This window comes from Pseudophryne corroboree, chromosome 3 (assembly GCF_028390025.1).
Source record: "Pseudophryne corroboree isolate aPseCor3 chromosome 3, aPseCor3.hap2, whole genome shotgun sequence".
Classification (NCBI taxonomy): Eukaryota; Metazoa; Chordata; class Amphibia; order Anura; family Myobatrachidae; genus Pseudophryne; species Pseudophryne corroboree.
In genome coordinates, this window is record NC_086446.1 from 594,945,545 (window position 1) to 594,966,884 (window position 21,340).

Consider the following 21,340-nt stretch of genomic DNA (forward strand, 5'->3'; position numbering starts at 1 on the left):
TACTCCAAATTCATCACGTCTTTTCAACGAATTTTTGACGAGCCCGGCAGGATGACTTCGGCCTCTTCTGACTTGCTCCGCATCCGTCAAAGCTCCCGATCCGTGGGTCAGTATGTGGTTCACTTTCAAACCATTGCCTCTGAACTTCGCTGGAATAATGAGGCTCTGAGAGCTGCTTTCTGGAACGGTCTCTCTGATCGCCAGAAGGATGAGTTGGTCACTCGGGAGCTTCCGGATTCTTTAGAGGAATTGATCTCTCTCTGTGTCAAGGTAGATCTCCGGATGCAGGAACGTGAAGGTGAACGTAGTCGATCGGATCGTTCTAGGTTCCAGCTTCCCCCTGCAAGGCAAGCGGTGGTCCCAAGTCCGGACGAACCCATGCAGATTAAACGATCCCGATTGTCCCCGGAGGAGCGACAGCGTCGTCATGAAGGTAAACTCTAGAAACAGACAAAATCAGCTGCGCAAAGTATCAGGGAAAGGACAGTACAATTTTAGGAGAACCGATGTATGTATATAAATTGATTTATTAATGAAAAAGCATAAAATAGCAGTAAAAGATGACATAAAATTGTTGGATATAAAAAGGCACACCTTGACTAAGTTTATCCGTTTAAACAGACACCAAATAGTGTCGGTTCTCTATATGGAAGTCCACAAAGGGAAATAAAGTCCAGCTGTTTGTTGGAAAGCAATAGATGGTAATAGCCGTAATCTTAATACTGGAAGTGAATGATCAGTGCAGTAGACATCCCATAATAATAAATTGGGGGAGTGATCCAGTGTTATTTATTGTTCAATTACCTCTCCTTAGGTGGGCTGGTCCAAAGCCGAGCGTCCTCGGCGATGTGTCCTGCAATGCCCACTGTGCGAATGCCGCAGGGGAGAGGGAGCCGTGGATTCACTGTAAAGTGTATGCCGTGTGCTGGTTTATCTGGCTGACGGAGAGCCGTATGTTGATACGGGCGGCTCGAGAATTCAGATCCGCGGCTATTCTGGGATCTCTGTGGAGATGAAGGACGGCTTGCGGGGAGAACAAACCCGCTAATGCTTTCAAATCGGATACCTCGGCAGGTGTGCAGACAGGAGGCGTGGCCTAACTAGTTTCGTCACGTGACCCGTGACTTTCTCAAAGGAATATACCAGCCTCAATCTGGATCCACTTTTAAAGCAGGATAATTAGTTAATTATGTACAGGTGTAAACATTCATTGGATTGCTCCTAGCTAATTACATACATCGGCTCTCAAGGGATACAAAGCTGATACAAATATCCAGCTGTGCTGAATTATAATCCCAACACTTTAAAAGTACTAAAAATGTGTCTACATTAATTCAATATAATATAAAAACGCTCAGAAAATTAATAAACTTAATAATAATAAAACATGATAAGTAATGATAAATAAATAAAATAAAACAACAAAGAATGAAGCCAAGGGGCGCAAAGTAAAAATAATATTGGTAATAATAATATTTTAACCAAAGGGTCTAAAATTATATTAATTATATTAATAGAACTATATAATAATATATGCAAATATGTGTTATGCAAATACGGATGGAAAATATATAATAAAAGAATGACAATAAAAAATAATAAACATTGCTCAAAATATTGGTCACAGTTAGAATCGAACCAGGATAACTTAAATTTACCAACGCATAGGATAATACCACTATGCCACAGAGGCTGGGATAGAGGATAATCAACATTTGAAACATTTAAAAAATATTATGATAGCATGTTTATAAAGGGGTCATAGGTTATAATAGACCTCCCAAAGTTAAACAATAGCGTTAGCACGGTCATAGAGAACGAATAATAATAAAAAATAAAAATAATAACATAATAATATAAAGTAAACAATGATCGAAATATTAATCACGGTTCGAACGTGAAGTTGAACCGGAATAACTTAGGTTTACTAACACGACGGATAATACCACTGTGTCACGGAGACTAGGGCAGAGGATTATCAATATTTAGAGTATGTTTGTCACGATCCGGGTATCTGGACGCCATTACTTACCCTTCAGATGCCTCCTAAGGCTGGCTCAGCGTTCCAGGACCGGATCCCGCTGTTCCTGAGTTTCCACATGCAGAATGTCAGAGTGGTGATTTCATCAGCCGCGGCCTCCGCTGTGCCCGCGTGGTTAAATGTGCGCTTGTCAGTCTGGCGTCTCCTGTTTCCTGTGGCCGGCGTCGCCATTACTGTTTCAATTCTCACATGGATTACAAACCAAACTTCCCTCCAAGTGTCTGCATGGGCGCAGCCATCTTGGATTTTGTCATCTGATTATTTCCACCAATCTGCTGTCTGTATTGTTGATTTGCATAATTGCCTAGCCAACCCCTTCCTTGCTGCAGGTATAAGTATGCTGTGCCTGAGCAAGGAAGGCGTCAGTGCTTTGGTTGTCTAACCTAGTTCCAGTTTGTCTCTCTCCTGTGGTTGTCTTCCAGGTTCCAGCTCCTGTCTCCAGACTTCTGCTATAGAGACCCGCACCAGCATTCCATCTGCGGCGTAGCCTGACTCTCCGATCCATTCTGGACTCACCTGTTTCCAGCTACAACAATCACCTGCTTCCAGCCCAGCTTCCAGCAGTGTACAGCTTCTCTTAAAGGGCCGGTGTCCTTTCTGCAGTTTACCACTCTCCACCGGTATTATTATTTCACCGCTCTCAAACAATCACCTGCTTCCAGCCCAGCTTCCAGCAGTGTATAGCTTCTCTTAAAGGGCCGGTGTCCTTTTCTGCAGTTTACCACTCTCCACCGGTATTATTATTTCACCGCTCTCAAACTCCAAACTTCATTATTATTTCATCGCTCTCAAGTTCGTTTATTATTTAACTGGTTCCAGCCAGTATCCACTCCGTACCAACAACAGTCTGGTTCCAGCCAGTATCCACAGCAGCCGTTTTACCTTCAGCAGCCCAGCCTTTCCTGGAACATCAGCTGGTACGATCCTGGGTTCTCTCCATTGCTACAGTCTGGCCTGGTAAGGACTTTCCAACTAGAAGATTATAAGAACTGTCTCACACTACCAGTGCCTGTGGCCCTTGCCACCCTGTAGTACCCAGGAATTGTATTTATCCTCTGTTGACTTTTATGTTTCCTTTTACTGCTGCTGTGTTACGGAGTTTGTCATAATAAACATCATTGACTTTTATCCTGGTTGTCGTGGTCACGCCTTCGGGCAGATATTCTACATGTTACTTACATGTCTAGGGGTCTGATACAACCTCCCAGGTTCCGTTACATCTCAGCCCCTACAACTGAGGCTGCCTCCCGTCAGCTCAGGCCCTCAGTTGTGACAGTAAGCACTGACCTAATGAATCCAGCCGGAGACCAGGATCAAGCGGCCAGGCCGATGCAAGAACTGGCAGCCCGACTTGAACATCAGGAGGCTGCACAGGGCCACATCATCCGCTGTCTCCAGGATCTCTCTACACGGCTGGATGGGATTCAAACGACCCTCCGTGGACCTGGCACGTCCGGTGCGTCCACTACAGTAACACCAGCTGTAACCCCACCCACCTTACCCATTTCCAGTCCACATCTTCATCTTCCAACGCCAGCAAAATTTGATGGATCTCCAAGGTTCTGCAGGGGATTTCTCAATCAATGTGAAATCCACTTTGAGCTTCTACCTGGCAATTTCTTCAGTGACCGTACCAAAATTGCCTATATCATCTCCCTTCTCAGTGGCTCAGCCCTTGACTGGGCATCACCTTTATGGGAGAAGTCTGATCCCCTGCTATCCTCCTATACTGACTTTGTAGCTACATTCAGGCGCATCTTCGACGAGCCAGGCCGGATAACATCTGCTTCATCTGAGATTCTCCGTTTACGCCAGGGAACACGTACTGTGGGACAGTATCTTATACAGTTTAAAATCCTGGCATCCGAACTGGCATGGAACGACGAGGCCCTGTATGCTGCATTCTGGCATGGCTTATCAGAACGCATCAAGGATGAGTTAGCTACCAGAGACTTGCCCTCTAAGTTGGATGAGCTAATTTCTCTTTGCACGAAGGCTGATCTACGTTTCAGAGAGAGAGCAACCGAGCGAGGAAGATCATCTACTTCTAAATCTTCTGCTCCTCCTCCTCGTCAACCATCTCCATCCAAGGATGAGCCTATGCAAATTAGTCGTTCCCGTCTATCTCCCGCTGAGCGCCGAAGACGTCTCTCTGAGTCTCTCTGTCTCTACTGTGCAGCTCCGTCGCACACTATCAATGCCTGTCCCAAACGTCCGGGAAACTCCAGATCCTAGCTCGCCAAGGAGAGGGCCGGCTAGGAGTAATGATCTCCTCTCCATCTCCTCATGACTGTAACCTCCCAGTGTCGCTCCAAATTGCTCAACGTTACAGGAACGTCATTGCCCTCCTTGATTCCGGAGCAGCTGGGAATTTCATAACCGAAGCTTATGTTAAACGGTGGTCCCTACCCACCGAGAGACTGTCCTCGTCCATCTCTTTGACTGCCGTGGATGGCAGCAAGATTTTTGATGCAGTCATTTCCTTAAGGACTCTTCCAGTTCGTCTGAGAGTGGGAGTTCTTCATTCTGAGTATATTTCTTTTTTAGTGATTCCAAGAGCCACACATCCAGTGGTTTTAGGCCTTCCATGGCTCCGTCTCCACAACCCATCAATTGACTGGACGACTACGCAAATACTGGCATGGGGTCCCTCCTGTGCTGAGACTTGTTTAGCCAAAGTTCTTCCTGTTTGTTCTTCCTTCCCCAGGTCATCTGATGTTCCGCTTCCTCCATATCAAGACTTCACGGACGTGTTCAGTAAAGCCTCTGCTGATATCCTTCCTCCTCATAGAGAATGGGACTGCCCAATCGACCTCATTCCAGGGAAGGTTCCACCGCGAGGCCGAACTTATCCGTTGTCTCTGCCTGAGACACACTCCATGGAAGAGTACATCAAAGAGAACCTGGCGAAGGGTTTCATCCGACCATCTTCTTCTCCAGCCGGCGCAGGCTTCTTCTTCGTTAAGAAGAAAGACGGTGGTCTGCGTCCGTGCATCGACTACAGAGGTCTGAACGACATTACCGTCAAGAACCGATACCCTTTACCCCTGATTACCGAGCTCTTTGATAGAGTTAGTGGTGCAACTATTTTCACAAAGCTGGACTTGAGGGGTGCCTACAATCTCATCCGAACCCGTGAGGGTGACGAGTGGAAGACCGCCTTTAACACCCGTGACGGACATTATGAGTACCTCGTCATGCCCTTCGGATTGAGCAACGCTCCAGCAGTCTTCCAGCACTTCGTGAATGAGATTTTCAGGGACATTTTGTACCGCCATGTCGTGGTTTATCTAGACGACATCCTCATCTTTGCTAATAATCTCGAAGATCATCGTTTCTGGGTAAAAGAGGTTCTTTCCCGTCTCCGTGTCAATCACCTCTATTGTAAATTGGAGAAGTGTGTGTTTGAAGTTAAAACCATTCCGTTTCTAGGTTACATTGTGTCCGGTTCCGGACTAGAGATGGATCCTGAGAAACTCCAAGCAATCCAGAATTGGCCTATACCCTTAAGCCTCAAAGGGGTCCAGAGGTTCTTAGGGTTCGCCAATTATTATAGAAAATTTATACGAGACTTTTCCACCATCGTGGCGCCTATCACTGCATTAACCAAGAAAGGTGCTAATCCGTCCAAGTGGTCCGAGGAAGCTACACAGGCCTTTCACCTTCTGAAGCAACGGTTCATCTCTGCACCAGTTCTGAAACAGCCCGACACCGACTCTCCTTTTATCTTAGAGGTAGATGCCTCCTCCGTTGGAGTAGGAGCAGTGTTATCCCAGAGGGCCAAAGATGGACATCTACATCCTTGCAGTTTCTTCTCCCGGAAGTTCTCCCCAGCTGAGCGCAACTATGCCATTGGCGATCAGGAGTTGCTAGCCATCAAGCTCGCTCTGGAGGAGTGGAGATACCTGTTGGAGGGAGCTTCCCACTCAATCACCATACTTACCGACCACAAAAATCTTTTATATCTCAAAGGCGCACAATGTCTGAATCCTCGTCAGGCCAGATGGGCACTTTTCTTCTCTAGGTTTGACTTTAAACTCCAGTTCTGTCCGGGTTCTCAGAATCGTAAGGCCGATGCCCTTTCCCGCTCATGGGAGCAAGAAAATGAGTCCGAGTCTGCAGACAAGCATCCTATTATTAATCCGTTGGCATTCTCCACGGTAGGGATGGACTCTACGCCTCCACCAGGGAAAAGTTTTGTTAAGCCAGTTCTAAGGAAGAAGCTCATGCATTGGGCCCATGCTTCCCGTTTTGCTGGACATACAGGCATTCAGAAAACCTTTGAATTTATTTCTAGGTCCTACTGGTGGCCAACTCTGAAGAAGGACGTTATGGAATTTATTGCCTCCTGCCCAAAGTGTGCCCAACACAAAGTCTCCCGCCAGTCGCCTGCGGGGCAACTGGTTCCATTATCTGTTCCCCGTCGACCTTGGACCCATTTGTCGATGGACTTTGTTTCCGATCTACCTATCTGCAACAAGTTTAATACCATCTGGGTGGTAGTTGACCGGTTCACCAAGATGGCACATTTCATCCCTCTCACCGGTCTTCCGTCAGCTTCCAAGTTGGCTCAAGTGTTTATACAAGAGATCTTCCGACTTCACGGTCTTCCTGAAGAGATCATCTCGGATCGTGGAGTACAATTTGTAGCCAAATTTTGGCGAAGTTTGTGTCAAGCCCTCCAAGTCAAGTTAAAGTTTTCCACGGCTTACCATCCTCAGACCAATGGTCAAACCGAGAGGGTGAATCAGGACTTGGAGGCCTTCCTCCGTATATATGTGTCTTCCTCTCAAGATGACTGGGTTCAACTCCTTCCTTGGGCCGAGTTCAGCCACAACAATCAATACCATTCCTCATCTTCTTCTACACCATTCTTCATTAATTATGGATTCCACCCTAAAGTCCCAGAATTCCAACCGCTTCCCGCAACTTCTGTTCCAGCAGTGGATGTCACCTTGCGTCAGTTTTCAAATAACTGGAGGAACGTCCGCGCAGCCCTGCTTAAAGCCTCATTCAGGTATAAGAAGTTTGCCGATAGGAAGCGTAGAGCGGTTCCTGCTCTCAAGGTGGGTGATCGTGTGTGGCTGTCCACGAAGAATTTGAGGTTGAGAGTTCCCAGCATGAAATTTGCACCTCGCTACATCGGACCCTTCAAGATTGAACAAGTCATCAATCCTGTTGCCTACAGGTTACAGTTACCATCCTTCTTGAAAATACCCAGGACATTTCATGTTTCTTTGTTGAAACCGCTGATCCTGAATCGGTTTCATTCCGCACTTCCTCCAGCTCCCAAAGTTCAGACTCAACGGGGAGTCGAGTACGAGGTGGCCAAGATTTTGGACTCACGTTTCCGTTACGGTCAGTTACAATACCTCATTGACTGGAAGGGCTATGGTCCTGAAGAACGCTCTTGGACCAATGCCTCAGACGTCCATGCTCCTGCCTTGGTCCGAAATTTCCACGCAAAGTTTCCTTTAAAGCCTAAGAAGTGTCCTGGGGCCACTCCTAAAGGGGGGGGGGTGCTGTCACGATCCGGGTATCTGGACGCCATTACTTACCCTTCAGATGCCTCCTAAGGCTGGCTCAGCGTTCCAGGACCGGATCCCGCTGTTCCTGAGTTTCCACATGCAGAATGTCAGAGTGGTGATTTCATCAGCCACGGCCTCCGCTGTGCCCGCGTGGTTAAATGTGCGCTTGTCAGTCTGGCGTCTCCTGTCTCCTGTGGCCGGCGTCGCCATTACTGTTTCAATTCTCACATGGATTACAAACCAAACTTCCCTCCAAGTGTCTGCATGGGCGCAGCCATCTTGGATTTTGTCATCTGATTATTTCCACCAATCTGCTGTCTGTATTGTTGATTTGCATAATTGCCTAGCCAACCCCTTCCTTGCTGCAGGTATAAGTATGCTGTGCCTGAGCAAGGAAGGCGTCAGTGCTTTGGTTGTCTAACCTAGTTCCAGTTTGTCTCTCTCCTGTGGTTGTCTTCCAGGTTCCAGCTCCTGTCTCCAGACTTCTGCTATAGAGACCCGCACCAGCATTCCATCTGCGGTGTAGCCTGACTCTCCGATCCATTCTGGACTCACCTGTTTCCAGCTACAACAATCACCTGCTTCCAGCCCAGCTTCCAGCAGTGTACAGCTTCTCTTAAAGGGCCGGTGTCCTTTCTGCAGTTTACCACTCTCCACCGGTATTATTATTTCACCGCTCTCAAACAATCACCTGCTTCCAGCCCAGCTTCCAGCAGTGTATAGCTTCTCTTAAAGGGCCGGTGTCCTTTTCTGCAGTTTACCACTCTCCACCGGTATTATTATTTCACCGCTCTCAAACTCCAAACTTCATTATTATTTCATCGCTCTCAAGTTCGTTTATTATTTAACTGGTTCCAGCCAGTATCCACTCCGTACCAACAACAGTCTGGTTCCAGCCAGTATCCACAGCAGCCGTTTTACCTTCAGCAGCCCAGCCTTTCCTGGAACATCAGCTGGTACGATCCTGGGTTCTCTCCATTGCTATAGTCTGGCCTGGTAAGGACTTTCCAACTAGAAGATTATAAGAACTGTCTCACACTACCAGTGCCTGTGGCCCTTGCCACCCTGTAGTACCCAGGAATTGTATTTATCCTCTGTTGACTTTTATGTTTCCTTTTACTGCTGCTGTGTTACGGAGTTTGTCATAATAAACATCATTGACTTTTATCCTGGTTGTCGTGGTCACGCCTTCGGGCAGTTATTCTACATGTTACTTACATGTCTAGGGGTCTGATACAACCTCCCAGGTTCCGTTACATCTCAGCCCCTACAACTGAGGCTGCCTCCCGTCAGCTCAGGCCCTCAGTGTGACAATGTTATAATGACGTGTTTATAAAGGAATCATAAAATGTGAAAATAAAATAAAGTAAGTTAAAATAAACCTCTCAAGAATGAATATTAACATTGGCACAAACATGGAGAGAGAGTAATAATAATAATAATAATAGGAATAGGAAGGGGGGGGGGGGTTTGGAGGCAGGGCAATTGTTGAAAAATGGCTTAAGAATCTAATTCAATAGACTCATAGCTCATAAGATAACTTAAGGATCGAATTCAATAGACTCATTGAGCCCTTCGGGGACAAGGGTTCTGAGTTTGTGGATCCAATAATTCTCCCTGAGACAAAGTTTCTTATATCTGTCTCCCCCTCGTAAAGTGGGTAATGTGGTTTCAATGCCTATTAGATGGAGGTCATCAGGATTCTTCTGATGAAATTCAGAAAAATGCCGAGACACACTATGGAAAAGAAAGCCCTTTTGTATATTTCGTCGATGTTCTAGGAATCTGATCTTTAACTTACGAGTGGTTCTTCCCACATAATAAAGATTGCATTTACAAATCAAAATATATACTACATATGAACTGTTGCAGTTGATGAAGGACTTAATTTCAAACTGTGTCTGGTCCAAGGAGTTGAAATATTTGCAATTGTTCTGGATGAAAGAACACGTGATGCATTTATTAGCACCACATTTGAAGCACCCTTTGGTTCTTGTGAGCCACTGAGAGGTTTCTATCGAAGTAGCATGGGCAACCTGATCTCTTTTATCCGTGAAAAGACTGGGAGCTAAACTCTGTCTGTACTGCGGAGCTGCGGGTCACTTCATCAAGTCCTGCAAATCCCGTCCGGGAAACGGGCAGGCCTAGCTTGTTCCGGAGGAGTCAAGTTGGGGGTTACGACCAAATCTTCTCCGACTTCGGACTGTTTGCTTCCTGTAACGTTAACCACCAAGGTTACTTCCAAGTCTTTTGAAGCCCTGTTGGACTCCGGGGCTGCGGGGAATTTCGTTTCTTCTCTCTGTGTACAAAACCTGAATTTGGAAGTACGGTCCATCGAACGGCCTATTTCCTTGACAGCTATCAATGGTACTAGGATATCCAAGGGTATCATAACAGAGCGCACGGTTCCAGTTAAATTACAGGTCGGGGCTCTACATCAAGAATATTTGGAGTTCCTGGTGATTCCGGAAATGCATCACGATCTGGTTCTCGGAATGCCTTGGCTCAAAATTCACAATCCCCATATCGATTGGAAGACCGCACAGATTCGGTCTTGGAATTCTTTTTGTCATGCTAACTGTCTCACCCCTGTCTGTCCGCTTCGTGTTTCTACTAAGGTGGAGGAAGAACTTATCCCGGAGGCGTACCAAGAGTTCAAGGATGTGTTCTCGGAACAGGCGGCTGATCAGTTACCACCCCATAGGTCTTGGGACTGCCCCATTGACCTCATCCCAGGGAAAATGCCGCCCTGGGGTCGCATTTATCCTCTGTCCCTTCCAGAGACGCAAGCTATGTCAGACTATATCAAGTCCAATCTTCACAAGGGATTCATTCGCCCCTCTATCTCCCCAGCTGGAGCGGGCTTCTTCTTCGTGAAAAAGAAGGACGGGGGGTTAAGACCATGTATCGACTACCGTGGCCTAAATGATATTACCATCAAAAATAAATACCCCTTGCCTCTAATCACAGAGCTATTTGATAGAGTTCGTGGTGCCCACGTTTTTTCCAAGCTCGATTTGAGGGGGGCCTATAACCTTATACGCATCAGAGAGGGAGATGAATGGAAGACCGCCTTCAATACCCGGGATGGGCATTATGAGTATCTGGTGATGCCGTTCGGTCTTAGCAATGCTCCTGCTGTCTTCCAGGGATTCGTCAACGAAATCTTCCGAGACATGTTATACCTAAGTGTCGTGGTATATTTGGATGACATACTGATTTTTTCCAAAGACCTTGCTGAACACAGGATACAGGTCAAAGAGGTACTCCGCCGCCTACGTGAGAATCATCTTTATGCCAAGATATCCAAGTGTACCTTCGAAGTAACATCAATACCGTTCCTCGGTTATATCATCTCGGGGATGGAGCTTTGCATGGACCCGGAGAAACTTTCCGCCATTCGGGACTGGGCACAGCCACTCTCCTTGAAAGCAATACAAAGATTCCTGGGTTTTGCAAACTATTACAGAAAGTTCATTAGAAGTTTCTCCACCATTGTTGCACCCATTACCGCCTTGACGAGAAAGGGTTCCAACCCGGGTTTGTGGCCTCCCGAAGCCATAGAGGCTTTTTCCCACTTGAAATCGGCTTTTATGTCCGCTCCAGTACTCCAACAACCAAATTTCGAGGAACCTTTCTTCCTAGAAGTTGACGCATCCTCGGTCGGAGTTGGGGCCGTTCTTTCTCAGTACTCCTCAGATAAGAGATTACATCCGTGTGGTTTCCACTCTCGTAAATTCTCTCCGCCTGAACGAAATTACACTATTGGAGACCAGGAACTCTTGGCAATTAAATCTGCCTTGGAAGAGTGGAGATATCTCTTAGAAGGGGCCAAACATGTGATTACCATTTACACTGATCACAAAAATTTGTTGTACATCAAAACCACACAGTGCTTGAATCCTTGCCAAGCTAGATGGGCACTGTGACAGGACGGTTCCGTACGAAAGCACTCACCGCATTCGCGTCCCGTCTCCTGTGCACAGAATGGAAGGTCAGGTCACACGAGGTTTGACCACATAGGGGATTCCCGCTTACCGTCAGTAACCGCCTGTTACTGACTCCACCCACTGCGTTGTGGGCGGGTTTATGCTGCCACCACCAAACTCCTAACCTGCCGTTTGGCGTTTGGAACCACGGTTCTGCTCTGTATGTGCCGACGCACTGCCTTACCACACCTGTGTGCTGTTGACGAATTCCCAACTAGCCACTTGCTAGGCCTCTACCGGTAGCTGGCGGAAGGCGGAACTTGGAGACATTAGGTGCTTCCCTGGACAGCCGGAGGACGGGGCTGTTTGGCATAACCCTGTAGGTCACAAGATGAAGCAATCTTCTTGAGGCAGATGAGATGTTTATTTGCTCAATAATAGCCTTAAAAATGACTCTTCCCTATTGCTAGGGGCAACAGCATACAGCAAGATTTTCCAGCAGAATAAAGATGGTACAATACAATTTTCATGGGGCAACTGCCCTCCTTTTATCTTACTCCAATACACATTACCACAGGTGGTAAACCCGCCCTGTGGTGTACAACCAATCAATGTTTACCCATGGGCTGTGCATGCCTTGGTCACATGCACAGCTAACATTGTTCTCTATGGACAGTGGGGAGTGGTCACTCTCCTTTGACTGTCCCATCCTGGAGGATCAGGATACGCCCCGGAGCCATTCAGTCTAGGCTGGGGGAAGTTTTCCAGCCTAAACTGACTTCCAGAAACCTGCCCGGGACCTAGCCCACTGCCTGCAGCCTGGATTTGGGCTCCAGAGCTGGGCAGCCTAGCTCCCCGGTCCAGGTTTTCTGGCCACTACGGGTGATCCCTATGGAGCTCCAGAAAACCACTCAGCTTGTTTCAAAGCTGAGCTTCTTCTCTCTCTCTACCAATGCCCCTTTCAAGTGTGAGGCTGGAAGGGAAAGTATTCCGTTTTTGGGGAAAAGGTCTGGGAGAATCCATCAGCCTGCACAGCCATGGATTCCCCCCTCCTGGGACACACAACCAAGTAAGTGCAATTTACCCTTAAATACACCTCAGTTAAATACATGTGTTTCCCTTTAAAAATATACTCTGAGCCTGTGCCCTGCACAGACTCCACATACCTAGGCACTGCAGTGCCTTACAACACACTATATATGTGATTACATTTAAAACAATGTTTTTGTTTCTCTAAATACTGTCCCCTAGCCCTGCAGCCTGGCTGCTAGGACTCTGTCTGTGCTGGAGGTATGGGGCTGGCTCCCATCCTCCAGCCTGCCTGTAATGCCCGCCACTGGGGTCCAGGGAGCTGGCTCACCCTGTTCCCCCAGTGTGGCACTCACTGAGTGGCCTCCTCTCCCCCGGCGCGCACACACAGATCAGCGCGCCGGGGAGCTCCCTCACTGCCGCGGTCGCCGGAGAGGTCCGGGACCGCGGCACACAATTTAAAAATACATTTTTAAATCACTCTCCACACACGGCGCCTAGCGCCCCCAAAATATTTTAAACCTGGCGCCAAGCGCCCATTGTCCTTATAATGGCGCTGGGCACTAGGGGTTAACCCCTTCAGTGCCGCGGTGGCCATTGTCCACATGGGCTGGGGGTCTCTCCGGCCACACTCCTCCCCCCCATTCAAGCGGGTCAACCAGGGACCCATGTCCCAACAATTTGGTCCCTGGTCCAGCAGTCTGTTGGGTTGAAGGTGACGCTACCTGGGGGGCGTAGGCTCCGGCCTAGACAGTTCATCCATAGTGCAGTGGGCCTCTCTTCGTGGATGCACAATGTTCAAATAGTCCACCTGAAGTCCAAGTTCAAGGCTCCACCACAAAAGTATGTCCAACTTCCCCAAGGCAGGTTGCAGCCACCTAACAGGTGGGTGGTAAGTCACCACGGTGGGGGGCCAGTTACACACAAGTGCCACCCACGGTGCCCCAATTGTGGCATACCCCACCTCCTACAATAGCAGTATTCTGCTCAAACAGGCAACAGGGTGCTCTTGACCATATGGCTCCTCCTGGCTCAGTACTGCTCCCAGTCCATGCAGTGGCGCAGTAGTTCGTAAAACACAGTCCTGGTCAAGAATGTGCGCCATCAGCACTGGAGCGGGTACCAGAGCATCCTTCAATGACTGGAATGCCAACTCGCAAGCGGGTGCAAAGTCCACTGACTTGGGAATGCCCTTCCTAGCCATCTCTGTAATGGGGCTCACTACAGGACTAAAGTCAATGACAACGTGTCCATAGGGCCTTACAGGTTCTAAGGTCAGTACCAGTCTGGGTGATGTGGGTCGGGGACAGCCTCTGGTTGCCTCCACCCCCTCTGGTTTGGGCCTACCCCTGTCTCCTCCCACATGGTGCCCCAGGCACTGCACCTCCATCATACCTATCTGGCAACTGTCTGCCCTAACTGTCAGACCTGCCCTCCAATCCTCCTCCGTCAACCTATGACTTGGGAAACCGACCCTGTCACCTAGGCCTACTCCTTCCTCCTCGTCCGCTACCTGTGCCACAGTGATGGCGGCCAGACCACCAGCCTCTGGATCATGTGTGGCATCCACTACAGGGAGGCTGCGTGTCTTCCCCGATCTACTGCGCACAGGCAGGGGACCTGCTATATCCACAGCAACTTGCTGCAAGGGTTCCCCTATGGACAGAGGCCCAGAGACAACACAACCGCTGGAGTGCCCCAGCTGCCAACGCATGGCACCAGCCTTACAGTTGGTCTGGGCGTCATCCGACATTCCAGACCAGGGTAAGCACTGTGTCAGGCACTTCAGGGTACGGTCTATCTCAGGGTTACTGTCCAAAGGGGTTTCGCTGGCAACCGACACCGGTTGCTCAGGAAAGTTCCCTGGGGGGACCAGTTGGACACATTCCCTATCTGGTCTATCCCCTCCCACTTTCCTGTCTACCCTGTACCTTAACCCTCCCCGCCAGGTCAAACTTCCTGGCCCAACCCTGTCAAGGCCGCTGCCAGAGTGGCGCCTCATGCCTTTCGGGGATGGGTCAGAGAGTTTAGCCTCCCTAAACTCCTGCCTGTGGCCCTCAATCTCTCCTAAATTGGGACACTCTACAGGGGGATCTAGGTGGGGACTACTAGGGCCAGTCTGGTAGGGGTCAGTCATGGAAAAGTCAGTGTGGTTTCTCATACTCACCGCCGGAGTTGGCAAACCACTTGGGTCAGGAGCATCATTGGGCACCCCCACAGGATCAAACGAGCTGGAACCAACATCCTCTGCGTTGCTAGGGGACGTAGGCATACCAGAGGCAAAAGGCATGCGGGGTCGATGTGCCGATCTAGCCGCTGTAATCTTTTCCTCTGGGCTGGTTGATGCTGTGGTTGGCTATGCTGGCAGTTGTCTAGCAGCTGTAGTCTTTTCCTCTAGGCTGGGCTGTGCTGGAGTAGCTGATTTCAACGGTGGTTGTGGAACTTATCTCCGGGAAATGGCACCAGCAAACGTGGTGACGATCCCACCACCCAGATCATTTCCTAGGACCACATCAGTTGGGAGACCATCCATGACGGCAACTTCTCGCAACTCTGGTCCAGCTCCCCGGTCCAGGTAGACTCTTGCCATGGGAACCTCTTTCTCCGTTCCATCTGCCAGGGTGACCTTGGCAGTGCGACCCTGCAATACTGCAGCAGGATCTATAAGGTGGGGGCTCACCACAGTGATTGAGGCCCCAGAGTCTCTTAGGCCTTCCCCCTGCAGGGGTCCCATGTGGACCGGCTGCAGGTGCCTCCACATATTGTGTAGGGGCTGTTTGGCCATGCAGGTGACTCTCTCCGCAGAGTGCACCTGTCTCTCGCCACACTCCATCAGACTGACTGGAGGGGGAACAGTCTCTGTAGGCTCATCTCCTCTCGTCAAACAAGCGAGCCAGGCTTCAGCACTCGGATTTGGGGCACGAGTCTGGGGTGCTTGGGATGCAGGACAGTTCATCCTCAGATGTCCGATTTTCCCACAGCCGTAGCACTTCTTCTCCAGTCGTGGCACCGATGATCTCTGATCAGTTGCAGGGACGCTGCGGTGCGGTTGCTGGCCAAGAGCACCCGGGTTGGAAGATGCTTGTCTTTGGGGGTGATGAGCTGAAGAGGGGTGTCCACCTGGTGGTACAGTCTTTTGGAGCTGGCTGCTGGCTGGGCCCCCGTGGCCGCATTGCCACATATTTGTCGGCTAATTGGGCAGCCATTTTTAAGCTGGGAGGCTCCCGATCTAGCACCCACTCCTTCACTTCTGGGGCGCACCTGCGGTAGAACTGTTCCCTGCAGATCAGGTCAATCAGTGCGTCCCATGTAGTGGCTTCCGAATCCTTCACCCACTTCACCACGTACTGCCGCAGCTGGGTGGCGAACTGCTCATGGATGCTGCTAGGATTCTTGGGCAAGTCTCTGAATTTCTTCCTGTACGACTCTGGAGTGATGAAGAATCGCTGGAGGAGGGCCTGTGAGACTTCGTCGTAGTCCCCACAGTCCTCCGTGGCCACTCCTCGATAGGCCTCCAAGGCCTATCCATGCAGAGTGGGCACAAGGTGTCTCACCCACTCCGACTTGGGTAAATCATGTAGTTTACAAGTCCTTTCAAAAACTTGTAAATGTCCATCAATGTCCCCATCACTGTCTGCAAACTTGGCAAACTGAATGCGTCCCGATCTGTGTACAACAGCTGACAACGGCTCCCGGGCTACCACGGCCTGTGGTGCCCGCTCATCACGCCACATCTGGATGATGATAAAGCGCTCTTGCTCTGTTGCCCTTTCCCCCAATTCCGCTAGCCAATCTGCTAGGGTATCCGGGCCGCCCCCCGTGGGACGTTGGGATCCTGGCCCTGCTAGGGATTGCTGGGAAACATGGCTGCTGCTAGAAGGGGCGGGGCTTGTGGGTCTCACCGGTGCCATACGAAGGTCCACTGTTGGGCCGTCCTCTGCGATGCTGACGCCGTCAGTGCTTTCCACCTCCGCCCGATGGGACTCCTCCAAGCTCATGAGCGCCGCCTTCATGACGCTTCGGGACGCGTTGGAAGGGATATCCACACCCTTCTCCTGGCACACGATCTCCAGTTCGCCCTTAGACGTTCCGCTGAAGTCCGTCATCTTGTGCGTTCTCCTGCGCTGCAGTTACTCCTCTCCTGAGTAACTCGGCTTCTCCAATCGGGTGACCGAAAAGCCGCCTGGGATTATCCCACCGCTATGCCACCAATTTCTGTGACAGGACGGTTCCATACGAAAGCACTCACCACTTTCGCGTCCCATCTCCTGTGCACAGAATGGAAGGTCAGGTCACACGAGACCTGACCACATAGGGGATTCCCGCTTACCGTCAGTAACCACCTGTTACTGACTCCACCCACTGCGTTGTGGGCGGGTTTATGCTGCCACCACCAAACTCCTAACCTGCCGTTTGGCGTTTGGAACCACGGTTCTGCTCTGTATGTGCCGACGCACTGCCTTACCACACCTGTGTGGTGTTGACGAATCCCAACTAGCCACTTGCTAGGCCTCTACCGGTAGCTGGCGGAAGGCGGAACTTGGAGACGTTAGGTGCTTCCCTGGACAGCCGGAGGACGGGGCTATGTTTGGCATAACCCTGTAGGTCACAAGATGAAGCAATCTTCTTGAGGCAGATGAGATGTTTATTTGCTCAATAATAGCCTTAAAAATGACTCTTCCCTATTGCTAGGGGCAACAGCATACAGCAAGATGTTTCAGCAGAATAAAGATGGTACAATACAATTTTCATGGGGCAACTGCCCTCCTTTTATCTTACTCCAATACACATTACCACAGGGGGTAAGCCCGCCCTGTGGTGTACAACCAATCAATGTTTACCCATGGGCTGTGCATGCCTTGGTCACATGCACAGCTAACATTGTTCTCTATGGACAGTGGGGAGTGGTCACTCTCCTTTGACTGTCCCATCCTGGAGGATCAGGATACGCCCCGGAGCCGTTCAGTCTAGGCTGGGGGAAGTTTTCCAGCCTAAACTGACTTCCAGAAACCTGCCCGGGACCTAGCCCACTGCCTGCAGCCTGGATTTGGGCTCCAGAGCTGGGCAGCCTAGCTCCCCGGTCCAGGTTTCCTGGCCACTACGGGTGATCCCTATGGAGCTCCAGAAAACCACTCAGCTTGTTTTAAAGCTGAGCGTCTTCTCTCTCTACCAATGCCCCTTTCAAGTGTGAGGCTGGAAGGGAAAGTATTCCGTTTTTGGGGAAAAGGTCTGGGAGAATCCATCAGCCTGCACAGCCATGGATTCCCCCCTCCTGGGACACACAACCACGTAAGTGCAATTTACCCTTAAATACACCTCAGTTAAATACATGTGTTTCCCTTTAAATATACTCTGAGCCTGTGCCCTGCACAGGCTCCACATACCTAGGCACTGCAGTGCTTTACAACACACTATATATGTGATTACATTTAAAACAATGTTTTTGTTTCTCTAAATACTGTCCCCTAGCCCTGCAGCCTGGCTGCTAGGACTCTGTCTGCGCTGGAGGTATGGGGCTGGCTTCCCCCATCCTGCCTGTAATGCCCGCCACTGGGGTCCAGGGAGCTGGCTCTCCCTGTCCCCCCAGTGTGGCACTCACTCAGTGGCCTCCTCTCCCCCGGTGCGCACACACAGATCAGCACGCTGGGGAGCTCCCTCACTGCCACGGTCGCCGGAGAGGTCCGGGACCGCGGCACACAATTTAAAAATACATTTTTAAATCACTCTCTACACACGGCGCCTAGCGCCCACAATATTTTAAACCTGGCGCCAAGCGCCCATTGTCCTTATAATGGCGCCGGGCACTAGGGGTTAACCCCTTCAGTGCCGCGGCGGCCATTGTCCACGTGGACTGGGGGTCTCTCCGGCCACAGGCACTCTTCTTCACTCGATTCTCTTTTGTTATCAAGTACCGAGCCGGGACTTTCAATACTAAAGCGGATGCACTGTCCCGTTCACAAACTCCCACAAATGAAGAGGATTCTTTTGAGCGGAGTTTAATTCTGAATCCAATTTCTGTCTCCGCTGCCTCAACTACTCCAGGTCCTCCCCCTGGAAGAATGTCCGTACCAGCTAAATTCCGGTCGAGGATACTACAGTGGGCCCATATCTCCAAGTTTTCCGGTCATCCCGGCGCCCAGAAGATGTACAAGTTTCTGCAAAGATCCTACTGGTGGGATTCCATGAGGAAGGATGTACAAGATTACGTTAATTCTTGTCCACAGTGTACACAGCATAAATCTCCTCGCCTACCTCCTGCTGGGTTACTTCGTCCTCTGTCCATTCCTGTGAAACCCTGGACTCACATTTCCATGGACTTTGTCACCGACTTGCCCTGTTGCAAAGGTTTCAACACTGTCTGGGTGATCGTCGACCATTTTTCGAAGATGGCACACTTCGTTCCATTGACTGGTCTGCCGACAGCCCCTAAATTAGCTCTAATATTTGTCTGAGAACATTTTCGGTTGCATGGGTTACCTCAAGAAATAGTCTCTGATCGAGGGGTACAGTTCACCGCAAGGTTTTGGAAAGCTCTCTGCTCGGCCTTACAAATTAAACTTAAGTTTTCGTCCGCTTATCACCCCCAAACTAATGGACAAACGGAACAAGTCAATCAAGACTTGGAGACTTTCCTCCGCCTGTATCTCTCTCCTTCACAGGACAACTGGGTAGAGTTATTGCCTTGGGCAGAGTTTGCACATAACCATTAATTTCATTCCTCCACTGGCGAATCTCCGTTCTTCATCAACTATGGCTTCCACCCACAAGTTCCGGAATTACCAATTCTTCCAACAGGAGAGGTTCCAGCTGTGACTTCCACTCTACTACACTTCAGACAAATTTGGAGTAAGGTTCATGCTAGTCTTAAAAAGGTTTTTGTCCGATAAAAGTTCTTCGCGGACAAGAAGCGGCGAGCCGCTCCTCAATACAAGGTTGGTGACAGGGTATGGCTCTCCACACGTAACCTCCGGCTAAAGGTACCCACCATGAAGTTCGCCCCAAGGTTCATCGGTCCTTACCCTGTGCTACAAATCTTGAATCCTGTGGTCTGCAAGTTGGGATTACCTTCTCATCTACGCATACCAAATGCCTTTCATGTTTCTCTCCTTCGTCCTCTCATCCTTAATCGTTTTCATTCTAAGCCCTCAAGCCCCACTTCGGTAGAAACTGAAACTGGGACAGACTTCAAGATCAAAACTATTCTGGACTCTCGTTATCTTCATAAGAACCTGCAATATCTGGTAGAATGGAAAGGTTATGGTCCTGAGGAGAGAAGTTGGATAGGAGCTTCTGAGGTCTCAGCTCCTCGACTAATCTGAATCTTCCATGCCAAGCACGAAACCCGGGAAGTGTCCAGGGGCCACCCCTAGAGGAGGGTGTACTGTCACGCTGCCGCCTCATCTGCCTTACTTACCTCTCCGGGCGCGCTGGTCCTCCCTGCGGCCGTCCTCGCTGGCGGCTCCCAGCTTCCGTCGCTCGGCCCGGCGTCTGGGTGGGTGACGTCATCAGGCACTTCCCACCAACCAGATGGTGGTGGGAAGTATAAATTCAGGCGTCAGGCACTGCATCAGTGCCTGAGTATCATCTATTCTGCCTTCAGAAGTTGTGATCTCCAGTGCTACCGCATTCCTGTGGTTTCCAAGCACCTCCGTGCCTTCAAGCACCTCCGTGCCTCCAAGCACCTCCGTGCCTCCAAGCATCTCCGTGCCTCCAAGCACCTCCGTGCCTTCAAGCACCTCCGTGCCTCCATGCATCTCCGTGCCTCCAAGCATCTCCGTGCCTCCAAGCACTTCCGTGCCTCCAAGCATCTCCGTGCCTCCAAGCACCTCAGTGCCTCCAAGCACCTCAGTGTCTTCAAGCGCCTCAGTGCCTCCAAGCACCTCGGTGCCTCCAAGCGCCTCAGTGCCTCCAAGCACCTCAGTACCTCCAAGCGCCTCAGTGCCTCCAAGCGCTTCTGCGCCTCCAAGCACTTCAGCACCTCCCCGCACCTCAGTGCCTCCAAGCACTTCAGCGCCTACAAGCTTCTTCAGTCTCTCCAAACCCCAGTGCACTTTTGCGCAGTTTGTGCCTCCAGCACATGGTATTCCTCACTGATTCATCAGCACCTTTCAAGTTCTGTCTTTCAGGAGACCTTCAGCGTCCACGCGTGCCTCCTGTCTGCCGACCTGATCCTGCATGAGGAAAACTTACATTCGGCCATCTCTGCTGTGGCCCAGTTGCAGTTCCTCTTCCCGGTCACCGGAAGAAACCCCGAGTCCACAACACTCCCAAACCAGGTCAGTGATAGCAGCTACATTCAGAATGGATTGTAGTGGTGAGAATCTCTTTTTGGTAAGACTATTGCAAGAATCAATGTGGGACATACTGAGAGCATGGAATAGAGTTTTGCAGTGTCTTGTGTTATGTATGGTCGTATTTTAGATATGTTTTTTTTTTAGATGCATGTAACATGATTTTGAGGCAGATTGAATGTGGGGAACAAAGGACAGTTCAGAGTCAAGGATGACACCTAGGCAGTGAGCTAGTGGGGTAGGATTAATTGTCGAGTTCTCAACAGTGATACAGATATCAGGTTGGTAACTACTATTGGCTGGTGGAAAAACAGGTTGAGTATCCCTTATCCAAAATTCAAAATCACACATTTCTGGTTCCCCTTCTGAGATAATGACACATATATATATATATATATATATATATATATATAGTCAATTGTAAAGGAGGGCACTCACCAGTTTTTTGTAAAATAATAGCTGTAGTTTTAATATTGAATCATCGAGTCGACGTTTCGATCACATCCCAGTGATCTTTGTCAA